Source organism: Ranitomeya variabilis, chromosome 1 (genome assembly GCF_051348905.1).
Source record: "Ranitomeya variabilis isolate aRanVar5 chromosome 1, aRanVar5.hap1, whole genome shotgun sequence".
Lineage (NCBI taxonomy): Eukaryota > Metazoa > Chordata > Amphibia > Anura > Dendrobatidae > Ranitomeya > Ranitomeya variabilis.
The window spans coordinates 397,411,242-397,423,363 of NC_135232.1; the positions used below are offsets into that span (position 1 = coordinate 397,411,242).

At 43.0% G+C, this 12,122-nt stretch overlaps 1 protein-coding gene across 9 annotated transcripts in view; it reads left to right on the plus strand.

Moving 5' to 3' along the window:
* The window catches only part of SMARCA2 (SWI/SNF related BAF chromatin remodeling complex subunit ATPase 2), a 403,813-nt gene that overhangs the window by 330,379 nt on the left and 61,312 nt on the right, over positions 1-12,122 (plus strand). The gene's annotated exons all lie outside the window — the stretch shown is intronic.

Genomic DNA, 12,122 nt, shown 5'->3' on the forward strand with positions numbered 1-12,122 from the left:
TTGCCAGTCCATATACTTTCAGACTCACCAGTGCCCATATTGGTGGACTCCGCTTTTACCTCAGGCTCAGACTGGTGTGGTGTGTGAGTCCCCAAAAGGCAGGTAAATGTCCCCAATAGGCAGGCAAATGTCTCCAATAGGCAGGTAAATGTCTCCAATAGACAGCATAGGTCCCCAACAGGCAGGTAAATGTCCTCAATAGGAAGCATAGTTCCCCAATTGGCATGATAGACCTGACCCGGCGTTGAAAAATAATAATAAAAAAAATACCAGTACTCACGTATGTTCCCTGCTGCTCTAAAGAGGCGCTCGCTCGACTCCGTCTTCTTCTGGCACAGGCGGCGTGACGTCATCAGACACGTCTTCTGTGCTGCATACGGAGGGCCGTTCATCGCCTTTCCTCCCCGCCTCGTCATTGCGCCCGCGATTACAGGGCCCTCCGGCATTGAACTGTAGTGAAGTTCAATGTCTGCCGGGCCCAGGGGCCGTATAAATGTCCCCGGCGGGCCGCATGTGGCCCATGGGCCGTAGTTTGAGGACCCCTGCCTTAGTTGATGAAATCTGTCTTGTGGTCATTGTGTAATCTTTATTTTCAGTTTTTAGTTAAAGGTATCCTGTCACCCCCAAAATGGAAGTTGAGCTAAGCCCACCGACATCAGGGGCTTATTTACAGCATTCTGGAATGCTGTAGATAAGTCCCCGACGTATCCTGAAAGATGAGAAAAAGAGGTTAGATTATACTCACCCAGGGGCGGTCCCTCTGCGGTCCGGTCCGATGTTCATCGCGGTCTGGTCCGGGGGCCTCCCATCGTCATAAGATGACATCCTCTTCTTGTCTTTACGCTGCAGCTCCGACGCACACGTACTTTGCTCTGCCATCAACAGGGCAGACAAAGTACGCCTGCTCCGGAGCTGCGACGTGCAAACAAGAAAAGGACGTGATCGTAAGAAGATGGGAGGCCCCGGACCGCGACGCCCACCGCAGCGCGACCGCCCCTGGGTGAATATATTATAACCTCTTTTTCTCATCTTTCAGGTTACATCGGGGGCTTATCTACAGCATTTCAGAATGCTGTAGATAAGCCCCTGATGCCGGTGGGCTTAGCTCAACTTCCATTTTGGGGGTGACAGGTTCACTTTTAATAATCTGATCATGCTTCGGGGTGGCCTGTGGAGGGGCTTCATGTGGTGCTCTGATTACTTATTCATCTGTATGGCTTCTGACTGGTCATTGATCCCTCACTGACCTGCCCCTTATTTTACATTATGAATATAATATATATATCTTGGTGATCCGATAGGTGCTGCTGCGCAGGCATCGGCAGTGCCATCTTGCTAGAGAATTTTTTTTTCCTCCAAGCTGTCGCATGCGCAGTAACAGCTATCGGCGATTGCCTTCCACCTGCCTGCAGAAGGGTTTTTTTTTCTTCTCCAGGATACAAGATTTTCTTCTCCACTTTCTCCATCTATGTGCACCGTACTGAACTAGCTCACTTTCTTCATTTGTGTGCACCGTGCTGAACTAGCTCACTTTCTCCATCTGTGTGCACCATGCTGAACTAGCGCACTTTCTCCATTTGTGTGCACCGTGCTGAACTAGCTCACTTTCTCCATCTGTGTGCATCGGTGCAGAACTAGCACACTTTCTCCTGTGTGCACAGTGCTGAATTAGCTCACTTTCTCCATCTATATGCACCGTGCTGAACTAGGTCACTGTCTCCATCTGTGTGCACCGTGCTGAACTAGGTCACTGTCTCCATCTGTGTGCACCGTACTGAACTAGCTCACTTTCTCCATTTGTGTGCACCGTGCTGAACTAGCTCACTTTCTCCATCTGTGTGCACCGTGCTGAACAAGCGCACTTTCTCCATCTGTGTGCAGAGTGCTGAGCTAGCTCACTTTCTCCATCTGTGTGCACCGTACTGAACTAGCTCACTTTCTCCATTTGTGTGCACCGTGCTGAACTAGCTCACTTTTTCCATCTGTGTGCACCGTGCTGAACTAGCGCACTTACTCCTGTGTGCACTGTGCTGAACTAGCGCACTTTCTCCATCTGTGTGCACCGTTCTGAACTAGCTCACTTTCTCCATCTGTGTGCACAGTGCTGAACTAGCTCACTTTCTCCATCTCTGTGCATCGGTGCGGAACTAGCGCACATTCTCCCATCTGTGTGCACCGTGCTGAACTAGCTCACTTTCTCCTGTGTGCACAGTTCTGAACTAGCTCACTTTCTCTATCTGTGTGCACAGTGCTGAACTAGCTCACTTTCTCCAGCTGTGTGCACCGTGCTGAACTAGCACACATTCTCCATCTGTGTGCTGAACTACCTCACTTTCTCCATCTGTGTGCATCGGTGCGGAACTAGCGCACTTTCTTCATATGTGTGCACCGTGCTGAACTAGCTCACTTTCTCCATCTGTGTGCACAGTGCTGAACTAGCTCACTTTCTCCATCTCTGTGCATCGGTGCGGAACTAGCGCACATTCTCCATCTGTGTGCACCGTGCTGAACTAGCTCACTTTCTCAATCTGTGTGCACAGTTCTGAACTAGCTCACTTTCTCCATCTGTGTGCACAGTGCTGAACTAGCTCACTTTCTCCATCTGGGTGCACAGTTCTGAACTAGCTCACTTTCTCCATCTGTGTGCACAGTGCTGAACTAGCTCACTTTCTCCATCTGTGTGCACAGTGCTGAACTAGCTCACTTTCTCCATCTGTGTGCACAGTGCTGAACTAGCTCACTTTCTCCAGCTGTGTGCACCGTGCTGAACTAGCACACATTCTCCATCTGTGTGCTGAACTACCTCACTTTCTCCATCTGTGTGCATCGCTGCGGAACTAGCGCATTTCTTCATATGTGTGCACAGGGCTGAACAAGTGCAGTGTATACAGATTAGGTAGCACTCACTGTGCTTTCAACATTCACTGGGTTCAGAAATGATCATTGGGTGCAGGTAGGGAACAAAAACTGCTTGGTCCAAGGAAACCCAGAGAGCTTTAATATGCAGCTGACATTGCACTATAGCTGCGGCTAATATACCAGCTCCAGCCGGTTATAAGATAAATCATCAAAAAAGAATGTTAAAATGACCCCTGCCCCACATAAAATTTCCTTAAGGGGGCACAGTTCATAAAAGTAAATATAAAAAAAGCTAAATTAAATCGGGGGGGGGGGGGGGGGGGGGGGCAGGCATTGATTTAAAGAAACCTACACTTAAAAAGGCATTGCCAGTATAAATCTCTATTTTTACCGCACCCCCATAGAGAAAAGGTCCAATTTATAAGAATAATTTCTATAGAAAGGGAAACACAATTGCATAGGTTGTTAAAAGAGCTAGGTCCATAAAGTTCAACGTTTTCTACACCAATTATGCATTTTGTCACTAAATTATTCTGTATATAGCCCACAATGTTGTGTACAGAGGAACCATTTCCTATTTAGCTGCTGGAATTGCGTTTCTTCCACCCGTAATGAGTGCCCCCCATAATTTAAAGTGTTTTTAGCTATCTGTTTATAGTTGTAAAATAGATACATATTTCCTAGTTTTCTTTATAATGAGGCAAAATTTATTTGAATGTGAATGAGAAAAAAATATAGACCCATTAAAAACGCATGTACACAATGACCCAAAAATGTTGGGTCAGGAAGGAAGGTAAATGGCCCAGTCATGAACTGGTTAAATAAAACCGGTTACCCACTGACACGATTGTCATCTCATTGATTAAAAACACCAGATTCTAATTCCATCTGCTAGTTCTATGGCAATGTTCCCACTATGAGCATGTGATGAGTTTTTCTGCAGCGTTTCTGTACCTATTGAGTTACTTTGAGTTTGAGTACAATTTTTTTTTTTTACATGCATTGCCATCGCTGCCTTTTTTGTCTCTTGTTGCTATGTCATGTTTTAAACAAGGCTGCTTTTGTTTTAGATACTTAATGTTATTTGGCTTTGACAAAACTTTATTCATAGTCATGTTTGGATTTACATGCGTTTTCTGCCATGGAAAAACAATAAAAACGCATACTTTTTTAAAGTGGATTTTCTATATCTAATGCAAGTCTGTGGGGAAAATCTGCACGTAAAACTCAGCCTCAGCGTGCCTGCAAGAGAATTTGAAGTTGCGAATTTGAAACGCAGGTCAGTTTGCACCAAGTTAAAAAAAAAAACAAAAAAACAAAACACTGGGTATGAGATTTCTATAAATCCCATCCAGTTTACATATCCAGTTTACACAGTTTGAACTGTAAGGCTACGTTCCCACAATGAGCTTTTGGTGAGATTTTGATGTTGCAAATTTTCTGCACTATTAAGTAAAATAAGTTACTTGCATTTTTTCGAAAATACGCAGCTTAAAAAAAACTCACCAAAAACTCATCGTCGGAATGTAACCTAAGACTCTGCATTTTAGACACCCGAAAAATATGCAGCCCGAAAAATTCTTCATGAACCCACAGCCTAACAGGTTCACATTGCCACTCACAAAATTGATACTCATTTTGCTCAATAAAATATGAAATCTCATATTTGGCTCATTTTTATAATTTGGTTCTTTTTTTATTTACTTGTAATTTTAGGTCAAATTTATGCCGAAATATGAAAAATTTAGAATGATTCGCAAAGTTTCAAGCTCCACTGTATATTGTGACATATAGATCTCCTGCATTCAACTCTCCTTTAAAATGGCCATAAACATTAGATGAGGGGTGCTTCAGTTTTCTTCGTTCCAGCGTAAAATTTTCTGACTTACTGCTTTGACACTTCAAGGGCCTCACCTATCAGTAGACTGGGAGTCTTCTCTCCCTTTCAGCACTTCAGAGAGAAGATGACCATGTATATCTAGATGGCCACCGCCTCACCTTAGTAATTACCTGTCTTTGCTCCCATGCTGCATGTCGCTTTTGAAAACTTCAAAAATGAAAACTTCATTTGAACAGCCACCAGATACAGACATGCCTGTCCTAGTCCAGATATTTGCGGGACTGCACAGATTCGCGTTGGGTGGCCCCTGAGCTGCAAGATGTGCATTCCTGCATTTGCTAACTGCCAAACCAGTCGATATACAGTACAGTATGTTGGAAAAGCCATATTGCCTTTCACTTTGTCCATATACAGTGGGTGAAATAAGTATTGAACACATCACTAATTTTCTCATTAATTTTCTGATTTCTAAAGGTGTTGATATGAAATTCTCTCTAGATGTTGGTAACAACTCATCAAATCCACACAGGCAAAGAAATCAGACCATAGCTATCCACAAATTATGTGTAATGATGAGAAATGACATAGGGAAAAAGTATTGAACACATGAAAAAATAGGTGCTAAAAGCCATAAAAAGTCTTAACACCAATTGAAATATAACGGTAATTAGAAAGATATCCTGCCACTTAGTGAAAAATAACAGCTGGTTCAACTGATGGTCTATAAAAAAGTGTCTCATTACCAAGGTGCCACACAAGAAACATCTCCTGATGGGTAAAGCCAGAGCGCTGTCTCAAGACCTTTGTAACCTTATGGTTGCAAAACATACTGATGTCATTGGTTACAGAATTTCTAAACTTCTGAATGTACCAGCGGGTGCTGTTGGGGTGATAATCTCGAAGTGGAAAGAACATAATTTCACCATAAAGCAGCCACAAATAAGTGCTCCCCCCAAGATTTCAAACAGAGGAGTGAAAAGAATTATTAGAAGAGTTGTCAAACAGCCAAGGACCCCCTGTGGAAGATCTAAAAAAGACCTGGAACCAGCAGGTTCATTTTTTTTCAAAGAAAGCTATAAGTGATGCGCTCGACCTCCATGAGCTGTGTGTATGCTCACAAGACTATGGAGATAGAAAACAAGTTCCCAGAAACTCAAAAAGAAAAAACTTAAGACCTTCCTACTATTTACAAAAACTTTTATTTTAATATTTAAATACCATAAAAAGGTGGGGCTAAAGAATGTGGTAGAATTTGATAATACAGAAGGGGACAGTGGGGCTAACCCTAAAACTGTCTCACCCACTTTCCTTACCTTGCCGCGGAGGTTGGCACCCTAGTATTGCGATGTGGCACCCAACTCCTTGTCGGCTATCCCTCTGTGACCCGATTATGTCCTAAGTGTAATCACCAAAAATGTGTGATGAGGTGACAATATTCGTGAAAATAGCAATAATACCAATTGCAAGTATTTTTCTCTGCTATACTAGCAGACTATTTTCCGATACACTAATGAAATCTGTATATATTATCTGATGGTTTTTCGTCACTATAAGCCTGTATCTATTGCAATTGATGCTGCTTCTACTCTAATAAGAAAATCACTTTATGATCTGCCTTATACATCTCAAGAGTGGCCAAAAGTGCTCCACTGACACTTTAACCATTTACTGATGGCTTTTTTTTGCTACGTGAATTTTTTTTTTATTTATACGTTGGTAATATTGTTATTTTCATGAATATTGTCACCTCATCACACATTTTTTGTTTTTACACTTACGTCATAATCAAGTCAGAGATGGATAGCCGACGAGGAGCTGGGGCGCCACATCGCAATACTAATAATAATGATGATGATTTTATTTCTATAGCGCCAACATATTCCGCAGCACTTTTACATTTTAGAGGGGACTAGTACAGACAATTCAAGACATTACAGAATAACAATAATCACATAACTCGGTAGATACCAAGAGGAATGAAGGTCCTGCTCGCAAGCTTACAATCTATGAGGAAATAGGGGAGACACGAAAGGTGGATAATCCCAAACACACAGCCAAGGCAACTCTCAATTGGTTTCAGAGAGCTAAAATAAAGCTACTAGAATGGCCCAGCCTATCACCTGACCTGAATCCAATAGAACATTTATGAAAGCGACTAAAGCTCAGAGTTTTTAGAAGGAGCCAACAAAACGTTAAAAATTTGAACTGTGTTTGTGTGGAACAATGGGACAAAATCACACCTGAGCAATGCATGTGACTAGTTTCTCCACGCAGGTGGCGTCTTGAAACTGTCATAGCCAATAAAGGCTATTGTACGAAGTATTAAATACAGTAAGTGTGCTCAATACTTTTTCCCTGTCATTTCTCATTATTACACATAACTTTAATTTATGGACATCTATGTTTTGATTTTGATATTTTTTTGTCTGTGTGGATTGGATGGGTTGTTACCAACATCTGGTGAGAAGTTCATCACAACTGCACCTTTAGAAATATATTTTATACCTTTTTCACCCTCTGTATTTGTTTCCCCAGATCATCAGTGCTGCCAAGGGTTTGACAGTGGCTTATTGCCTTCTCCCTACTAAAGTAAACCTAAAAGCACAGATGACCTAATTCCGTAGCCAAATACACCATTGTAAGGGTCTTGGGCTTAATTATGCAATTCAGCAACATCACAATGCATTTGACACACATGTGGCTCTACCTATGGCTTTCTGGCAAAATCAACCCATTTTCTTCATGTTCACTGTAGTTCATTGGTGGCACATGAAAAAGTTCTGACACTTGTTACACTGTATACAAATATTATTCATTTTGCCTCTTGCAGTGTGTTGCTTGTTTGACAATTTTCAGAGAATGGGAGAGCAGCCCAGACCAGACTTGTTGAAAAATATTGGCTTTGGTGCCTACAAAAAATAAACAGTAATTGAAAGGGAAGCCAATGAATATTTTAGTTTATTAAAAAATGCATTTTTGAGTAACCTCCTTATGCCAAAAACTGTCATTGAGACATTTGGGTATGCCTGCACCGCACAAATGTTTGGGCCGAGCAACTAGTTATAATAGCCAGTGGGTGGCAACTCATGGATACCATCTAAGTTTACATCTGCATTGGGGGCTCCTAACAAAGCCTTCATCACCGACCATAAATGGTGAATAAAATGCAGCATTATTTCTCCTCGTAAAATGGCCTATACAATGATTGAAACCCAACAGACCCCATTAGTGAGTGGGGTTCATTTAACATAGCTGGTGTCCAACATGTGGTGGATCAGATAACTAGGAAAATGCTGTAATTGTGAATTTAGCTATCCCTGCCGAGGCATAGGTGGTATGATAACAAGGACCCCAAATACATATTGTGAGAAACGAGGTCTGGCCAAAAATTGACCAACCACCCTCGGACTCACTAAATCAGCTCCATAAATACCATCATTTTTGAGGAGAAAGATACGGAGCATCGATGAACATACTATCAAAAATGTTTATTCCATAAATTATTCATATACAAGACGTAAAGTTCAATACCAATTAACATTAATACAGTAACATAGGATGAATGCCTAAGACATGCTGAAACACCCCCCCATCCCCAAACCCACAAGTAAATGCTCCCACAATAAGAAGCATAAAAAAGCCCCCCCCAATGATCACACGTAATAAAGCGCTGAATGCATAAAATTGAGGAAGCGGTACCGTGTTACCGCGAAACGCGCGTCGGGGTCCATCTCCCGGCTGTCTCCCCACCTGCCCCCGTTATTGGTAAGCCCTGCACCTATGTCTACCACCATACTTTATGGTGAGTTTATGGAGTCCTATTTATGGACACTTATCCGGTAGATAGACGCCTCTTTTTGGGCTAGGCCCATTGTGGCTTTTTATGCATACAGCGCTTTATTACGTGTGATCATTGGACTAGTTTATCTTTCTTACCTTGTCCAGATAGTGTCTGTGAACTCACTAGAGTTTTAGTAAGAATGGGAGGATATATAGCCATTGTGTTTTATTCATGGCATTTTGGTTTGCTGCACAGGAAAGTTGTTGAATCTTAAGGGATTTATCCAGGCCCATAGTTAAAAACAAAACAAAACAAACTGGTAGGTAGAAGCTAAGATAAAAACAAAAAAGCAAATACCCTTTAATTAGGGTAGTAAGTGAATAGTAATTGTACATGTAAATAAAATGGGGTGCTGGGTTAACATTATTTTGATAAAAAGAGCACAAAAGCGATCTCATTTTGACAAGATGTACCCAATCAGGACAGTACCTAACTTTTGTGGTTCACCTCACTGTGTCAGCAGATGTCCAACTCGATAAGAGCAGAGCAGGAGCGGGTCCCAACTGTGCAGCCACCCGACCGGGGAAAGCTATGTAAAGAAAATGACTTTACCGAAAGGGTGAGCCATGCCCCTGTTTGTACAAGAAACTGAAAGCAAAAAAATTATCCAGAGCATATGTTGGTATAAGTGGAATGCATAGGTGTATTCACGCTGTGGCCATTAGGTACTGTTCACATTGGGTACACTTTGTTGTGGTGGGATGGCTGTTACACTTTTTTGATCAAAGTAGTGGTAACTAAGTGCCCTATGTTATTTACATGTACTATTACTATTCACTCACTTATTACAGGGTATTTTCTCATTTTGTTTTTAGCTCAGGTTCTGTCTGTTAAATGGCCACTGTGTGAACGCACACCTATGCATCGCACTTATACCAACACATGCACTGGCTCATTTTTTTGGTTTACTAACAGGCTGGTAGTTGCTAACTACCTGCCTATTCTGTCCGGCACAGAGCAGTCACTGACTGCTCCTACCGGCAACAGAGCAGCTTGTCCTCTTCCGCTCTGTCGACGGCGTGTGACTGCACATGCTGATAGACAGCCGGCTCACTGCAGTTAGGCAGTGGGGAGCCGCTGTCAATATGACATTGGTAGTTACGCCCCATTAACAGAGCGGAAGGTCTGTCTATGTGATGTGAGTGGAAGATGCTGAATCACCAGAGGTAGCGATCTGTCACCGCTCTGCTGGCAGAGATTTGGGCACACAAGGCAGGTAGGTAGCAGCCTGTTGGTTATTTAGCCCATACCTTAAAGGGAAGCTGTCAAACCCCCCCCCCCAGTCGTTTCAAACTAAAAGAGCCACCTTGTGCAGCAGTAATGCTGCATTCTGACAAGGTGGCTCTTTTAGGTCTGGGTGCTGTAACTTGAGAAATAATCAGTTTTATAATTTGTCTGAAATACCTGCTCCTCAGTCAAGTGGGCTGGTGTTTCCCCCCTGCTTCAGACAGCACACAGCTGTCGTTCCTTCTTGGCGCCGCCTCCTCCTCACCGCTGTTTTCAAAAATAGCCGGCGCCTGCGCTCTTATCCCCTGCCTGGTGCAAGCGCAGTGAGCGTTGCCCGTCTTTCCTCATATGCAGTCCAGCTGACTGCGCCTGCGCGGCCGCCCTGCCTGTGATTTCCAGCCCCGCAATGTGAATAAATCATAAGTCACTGCGGGGCTGGGAATCACAAGCAGGGCGGCCGCGCAGGCGCAGTCAGCTGGACTGCATATGAGGAAAGACGGCCAGCGTTCACTGCGCCTGCACCAGGCAGGGGATAAGAGCGCAGGCACCGGCTACTTTTGAAAACAGCGGTGAGGAGGAGGCGGTGCCCAGAAGATGTGAGTGACAGCAGTGTGCTGTCTGAAGCAGGGGGGAAACGCCGGCCCACTTGACTGAGGACCAGGTACTTCAGACAAATTATAAAACTGATTATTTCTGAAGTTACAGCACCCAGAACTAAGAGCCACCTTGTCAGAATGCAGCATTACTGCTGCACAAGGTGGCTCTTTTAGTTTGAAACGACTGGGGGGTTTTGACAGGTTCCCTTTTAAAAAAAAAAAAAAAAAGTCCCAGGATAATCCCTTTTTAAAGATCTAATTAGGAGAATGTTTGCATGTGTAAACTTAAGTATCACTGATTTTACATGAGGTACAGCTGTGGCTTTCCACTACTGGCTCACATTACTGTACCCTAGGAACTGGCATGAGGTTCATTAAAGGAACAAACTGGTCTATCCTCCACACTCAGCATGACTGCCTCTTATCGTCATAAAGAAAAGATTAAAACGGATCTGTCAACAAATTTCACAAAGCAAACCCTATATGTAGAGTATTTTAGACTTAAGAAGGTTGGCTTGCTTACTTTGAAAATCCGTAGCAGAATGGTTGTGAAAACTTTTATGATATTTTAACTTCAATGTCTACTCACCTAGACTGACAACTTCTCAGTGTTCCTCCTTCCTGCTGCGGCTAAAATCTCACACTGCTCAGTACAAGCTATAGCTTGTACATCCGGTGGGTTGCTATGAGACTGAACACATTGGACTCGTGCAATATTTCATTATATAGCAGGACTTATAAAATGCTAGTCTTAAGGCTATGTACCCACATTCAGGACTTTTCGCAGTTTTGCCACTATATTGCATTGTGAAGCTCTGGAAAAAAAAAAAAGCGAGAAAATGCAAAAAAAAATGTGAGCGGATGTCCTGCGCAGGGAGTCCGGTTTTGCTCAGGAAATTCTGCAAACATTCTGCAACGTGGGCACATAGCCTAAATGGAACCTGTCGCGAGAAAAAAAAGCTATTAACCTGCAGAGAGATGGGGCCAGTTTGCAGGTTCATAGTGTTCTGAACCCTAATTCTGAGCGAGCTGTCAGTCTGCTTGGGGGTTGGATGACTGAATCTGCCCCAGCGATACACCTGTGACTGAAATTCAAACGCTACCAGGAGAAATAAAGTTACTTTGCTCACAGGCAGTGGGAGTCAAAGTGCGCATGCCGGGCAAGTTCAGGAAGCTATTAACATGCAGATTAAACCCATATCTGCAGGTTAATAGCGTTTTTTCAGGCGACAGATTCTCTTTCATATATTATCCGGATTATGCAGCCATTTTTATATGGATTTTTATTGCAAGTACAACAGCCTCCTCAGGACTAACAAATCTATTTTATAATTTATATAGTTAGTACTGTGAAATCTGGTGACTGGTTGTCTTGAATTTGAGGGCAATAGTGGGGTTAAAGTGCAAGTTACCCCTGTTCAAGACCACCCTCTACATAATGAGATCTGTAAGACATGAATAGCGTCTGCTCTAGTGAACCTGGCCTGTCCATGCTTTCCATTGAGTGGCTGCCAATACTATATTTCTCCTGCTGAAAAGCTGCAGGAAAATCTTTGTTTAGTAGCTGTCACTTATTTTCCACATTTCTATAATGTCCTCCCTTATTGGACAAATTAGTACACATTTACATTCATGCATGTCGGGAGAGGCTCATACCACTAATTGATATGTTGTGGAGTGTATTAGGACCCTAGGATGCGATGATGCCAGGTACCATGGTGGTACTGTGGTAGTAGTGAGTCTCTACTGGTGATATGTT